At 43.6% G+C, this 5628-nt stretch overlaps 1 long non-coding RNA gene across 1 annotated transcript; it reads left to right on the top strand.

Moving 5' to 3' along the window:
* Positions 1-4650: 4650 nt before the first annotated feature.
* On the top strand, positions 4651-5281 carry LOC119911437. The gene is made up of 2 exons (XR_005445863.1): positions 4651-4823; positions 5155-5281. It is a non-coding gene; the product is annotated as an uncharacterized LOC119911437 (long non-coding RNA).
* The last annotated feature ends 347 nt before the right edge of the window (positions 5282-5628 follow it).

Below are 5628 nucleotides of genomic sequence, written 5' to 3'. Positions count from 1 at the left end.
TCCTTGCTTGGTGAGAAATGGACCAATACAGTCCATTCCACAATAGGTGAATAGTGATGATGGATTGACACGTTCTGACAGCAGATCTGCCATTCGTTGTTCTTCTGTGACTCCTCTGAGTTTCTGACACATAACACATTGATGCAAGTGTGCTGCCATTGCTCTGTTTTCCTGGAATTCAGAATCAATTTCATCTGATCTCATTGATGGTCAGGCCTTTTCCTTGATGTTGAATCCTTTGATATTATTATCGATTATTGTTCTGGTAAGGGGATGATCCTTTGGTATAATCACTGGGTAGGGAGAGATGCATTTTTCAGTCTTCCTCCTACCTTAAGGAGTCCATTTTGGTCAAGAAAGGCATCCATCCGATACAGTTCACTCCGAGAAGGCAGCTGAGTTTCCTTACGGAGCAACTTTAACTCTTCTGGATAAGCTTGTCTCTGTAAATCCTTTATGATGATGCACCGTGCATCCTGTTGTTCCTGTACAGTGCTGTGATCTTGTTGACTTATCTCCCTGATACGACGGATGAGGAGCAACGGTTTGAGTTGTTTTCAACCATGAAGAAACCTTGACAAGCGGTCGGAGAGACTCACTTATTCCGATGTCTGTGTATTTAGTGTCTGAATCCTTTTGACTTCAGGATCTCGAATCTGTATTTCCGTGATAACATCTGTAGCTGGAGGTATCTCCTTCTCCCATAAGAACTGAGGTCCTGTGAACCAGCTTGATGTGAGAATTTCACTTGCGCTTGAACCTCTAGAGGCAAGGTCTGCAGGGTTATTCTTAGTAGAGACGTATCTCCACTGCTGGGGAGCTGTGCTGAGATGTATTTTCTGTATTTGGTCCGATACAAACGTGTGGATATACCAGAACCACTTTAGAGTCAGTCCAGAAGTATTCAACAACATTTGACAAACCAAGCTCCTCCTTAGGGTGTTGCTTGCTGCGACTGACACAACAGCAGCCGTCAACTCCATTCCAGGGATAGTCATTACCTTAATGGGAGCTACTCTGGACTTTCCCATAACCAGAGCACAATGAACGCTTCCATCTTCATTTACAAGTCTTAAGTACGAACACTGTCCATAACCATAGTGGTCATCACAACTTTCCCGAAGTCAGCAGGCACATAGCAGCGTGGTATAGTGATTTTCTCCAGATTTGCAAGATCATTCTTACAGCGTTCTTACACTGGTTGCAGTTCACTGGGAAGAGGATCATCCCAGTTTTCCCGTGCCTACACATTTCCTGAAGCACCTTTTTCCCTGTGAGCAGGAAAGGGGCGACAAACTCCAGTGGGTCATAAAGGGAGGCAACTTTGGATAAATGCCGCGTCGTGTTTCTGGCTGGTGTTTTAGGAAGACACAAAATCTGAAAGTGTCAGACTCAATGTGCCAGTGGATTCCTAAGGCTCTCTCTAAAGTTGAATCGTTAAAGGCCAGGTCAAGAGCTTTCACTTCAGTGGCATGCTCAGATGGTGGTATACTCTCCAGCACTGATCTGTTGTTGTACACAAATTTGTGCAGTCTCAGACCACCCATTGCACAGAGCTCCTGGGATTCCTTTGCAAGTAATTTGCATTGTCAGTGGTTGCTATGCTAGTAACACCGTCGTCAACATAAAGGTCTTTCATGATGAACTGTGAGCCAAGGGGAAACAGGCTCTCATTGTCCTTAGCAAGTTGCTTTAGTCCATAGTTGGCACATCCTGGTGATGACGCAGAACCAAAGAGATGAACCTTCATGCGAAATTCCTGTGGTGCTGCTCTCAAGTCACCATCTCTCCACCACAGGAAACGTAGGTAGGCTTCATATACATGGAACTGATGAAACATCTGCTCAATGTCACATATCAGTGCTATATACTGCTGTCTGAATCTGAGGAGGACACCTGTTAGATTATTCAGCAGATCTGGGCCTGACAGAAGATGGTTATTCAGGCTATTCAGGGAATATACCATTTCTCTCCTTCCTTCCCCTGATCGTGAACTTCCTCTGCATTACCCTTTTCAAATAGCGTTCCTTGTACTTCTCATCTTTCAGCAGCTTTCTTTTAAGATGGCTGAGCCAGACAATGGCTAGTTGCTTATTGTCAGGGAGGTAGGGTCTCTCTTTAAACGGCAGTGGCATCTCATAATGCTGTGAATGTTCCTCTGAATTCCTTCCTTTAATATGTTCAGGAAGAGACTCTTCCTGAACATATTAGATAGATAAGAGTCATCCTGAGACACGGTCTTGCCATCTTTGCTGGCATCCTCTTTGACAGCAACTCTGCCGGGAGGTCGCCGTGGGAGAGGTCCGAGGTGAGAGGGCAGGGTGGTGAGCCCAGCTGACGGAACGGGGGACGGAGGTGAGTGGACCAGGACAGACAGAGGAAACTCTGCAGGGAAACAGAATCAAACTTTCAGCTTCTATAATCCATGTTTAGACTCTGATGTAGAAACCTGCGGGGACTGATTTCTGAATCCCGCTCCCGTTGATTTTGAGACCATTAACGCCCATTCCCGCAACATGTGTATCCACTCCCGCCCGCACCCGCAAACATTGTGACATGCAGAGTAAAAAAACAGATGTTTGGGCTATGCTGAACGCCCGTGTGACAGAAACCAGCGAGGCTGTGCAGTGAGTAAACCTCAATTCCGACACCTCAGGAGACGTACTGGGACTGCCGTCAGTGGACACGGGTTTAGCTCCCTCGTCAGCGTGTCCGCCTCCCGTACCGAGATCGCCGGTAAGGGTCAGGCCTGTGAAGTCGTTACCATGGCGATCTGTCAGTCAGGCTCGAGTGACTCGTACCCACGGGACTGTGTAAATTTAACCAGCGCCGCTGAAAAAGCTCATCAGGAGTCGGCTGCTCACTTTCTCTGGTGAGTACACTTAGTTTTAAGACTGTTGTTCGCTAGACAAAGTTATCAGCCCTGTTAAAATGACTTACAATGAGTTACAGATGCATCTAGCTAAGCTAGCTAGCTCCACACACGGCTCCATCGTCTCGTCCAAATATGGTCACTTCTGGGAACTTCCTGGTTGCAAAAACTCAACATGGCGGCGCCCTATCGGCCAAACTCGAGGCTTCAAAGCGGGGTCCACAAACCAATGGGTGACGTCACAATGACTACGTCCACTTCTTATATTCAGTCTGTGGGTCTGAACAGCCCAAAGTTTGAGCAGGTGGCTCCTCGCTGACCTTTCTCTCTACAGAGTTCCTCTGACAGCCTCCTTTAAACCGGATTTTACTTTCTAAGAGTCTGAAATACTTCAAAACACATCGATAGAAACAAGTGGGGGACAGTTACTACGTACAGTGGGTACGGAAAGTATTCAGACCCCTTTAAATTTTTCACTCTTTGTTTCATTGCAGCCATTTTCCAAAAATCAAAAAAGTTCATTTTATTTCTCAGTAATGTACACTCAGCACCCCATCTTGACAGAAAAAAACAAATGTAGAAATTTTTGCAAATTTATTAAAAAAAGAAAAACTGGACTCCCAAAGCAGCAGCTCAGACACGCCTGCAGTCACACCGCTGTCCACAGAGAGCCAGAAGATCAAGGAGATGAAATACAAACACCTCCAAGACCTCAAGGAGGTCACAGCGAAGGACTTCCTGACTCTCAGGCAGATATGTACAGAGTCAACGTTTCATTGTTAAGGGACAAAAGTGTTGATTGTTGACAAAGTGAATATTTACACACGATGTTACAGTTGGATAGTTCCTGTTTGCTGCGTGGTTGTTATTCAGGTGTGAGTCGGCCTGAAAACAGGACTTTTAAACGAACAGAGTTCTAATGTTGTTGTGTATAAATGAACAATTATTGTTAGTGCAGAATCACGTTAATGTTTCTGATGAAAGCTATTTATGGATTCTTACATCTATATAATAATATGGCTTTAATTTATTTACTGATGGTGTGTCATTGCTATTTTTCACACATTAAAGTGTGTTTGTCCATTGTGTCTGTTCTGACGGACGACCTGTTTTATATCTATTTATGGATTCGTGGCATTTATTAATTGTCGATGGGCCATTGTTATTTATGAAATGCACGTTTTAAAGAAATGATTGTGTCTGTCCATGTTATCAACTAACAAGTGTGCACTACAATACCTGTGAGTCAATAATGAAAAAATAATTTCACTAGCATTATTTTTAATAGTCTTTCATTCAGCTGTGTTCAGCTGGTAGGCGGCAGTACTGAGCCAGACCTGTTGATCCACTTCAACTGTAGAAGAGACCTCGGCTGCTTCTCAAGTCTCTTATTTGTCGTTTCCTCGCTTGAACCGGAAGTTGTTCCGCTCCGCCATCTTGCAGGCCGTCCCAAAGCTCTTATTTGTGCTCCGAGGAGCGAGCTGTGAGGAGCTATGAGCGAGGATACACCAGTGGGTCCGTCGCGGAAGTCTTTTACTGACCGACGCGCCCCCTTACTGGGTAACCGTTATAGTGATTGGACACTGCAGCTGATCGGACTGATCTGATCATCAGGACAGAAACATTAAACTCAAGTGCATCACTGCAAAGAGATCGGCTATATTTGATTTGTGTTGTGTCAATTTATGGTTACTTTGCTTTAGGTGTACTGAGCAATCCAAGCCTTGATTCACCCAGGGCTCTCAGGGCACTCCCAAACTGCAGGGGCAATCATGCAACAAAAGTTGGTGGAACCAACTTTTGGGGAAGTAGCTTTGGGACTATATTTGCCTGCGCACCCACAGAGAGAGCATGGCATTGAAATGTTTGTAGAGAGTTCGGTTGGTTCTCTCATTTATTCCTGGAAAAGGACACTATGATTACAGCTCCTGATCACTCAAAGACGCAACTGGTAGGACAATTTATGATTGACTGTGTTTGAATATATTGAGTTTAAATGTTCAGGTTCTGCTTGGATTGTAATTTGCAATTTAAAATAAGTAATGGGGATTTGTTATGTGAATGTTGAACTTGACAGAAGTAACATGTGCATGAGTTTAATTACGGGATTGGTATTTTCTTGTTAAAATCCTAGGTTAGACTTAAGGATCGTGTTTAGTTTGGTTTGAAGATTCAATAGCATTTATTTATTACTTCTGTGAGAAAGTGGTATTGTGATTTATGTGTGACTGATTCATGACTTATCTGTAACTAATTCATGTTTTGGTTTGTGCATTTGAAAGGTTATCAACCTATACCTACTGCCCCACACTGATCTATCAAGTCACATTCAAGAAACTATACCATATTATTCCATCACTGGTCTATCAAACCATCTCAAAGAAAATAAAGAATCAAGAAGTGAAAAGATTGAGTTGTCCTTTGCGTTCTTCAGAGAGAAAAGCAGTTTTCAAGTTTGGGCTGAGCTGTAATCAATTAAAAACACACAGAACTTGACAATTTGTTTGATGATTCCAGTTAAAATCTGAGTTCACTGTAGGTCAGAGCCCCACACACAACTTTCTTCATTTAGCCTTTAGAAATGCTAGAGACAATTAAAGTCAGAGAGTCTGTCAGCAAGAAACACGTTTTACATCCTTTATCGTCATGTCTATTCAGTCACATGTGAGGCTGCTTGTTTAGTCCAAACAGACGACTATGAAACACAGTAAACAAGTTGGGTGTCGGACTCTAATGAAGCGAGCAAAGGAAAATGA

The sequence above is a fragment of the Micropterus salmoides genome, unplaced genomic scaffold (assembly GCF_014851395.1).
Source record: "Micropterus salmoides isolate LMB-PRFRI ecotype aquatic unplaced genomic scaffold, ASM1485139v1 Ms_hic_scaffold_2, whole genome shotgun sequence".
Classification (NCBI taxonomy): Eukaryota; Metazoa; Chordata; class Actinopteri; order Centrarchiformes; family Centrarchidae; genus Micropterus; species Micropterus salmoides.
This window is presented reverse-complemented; position numbering and strand designations above follow the sequence as displayed.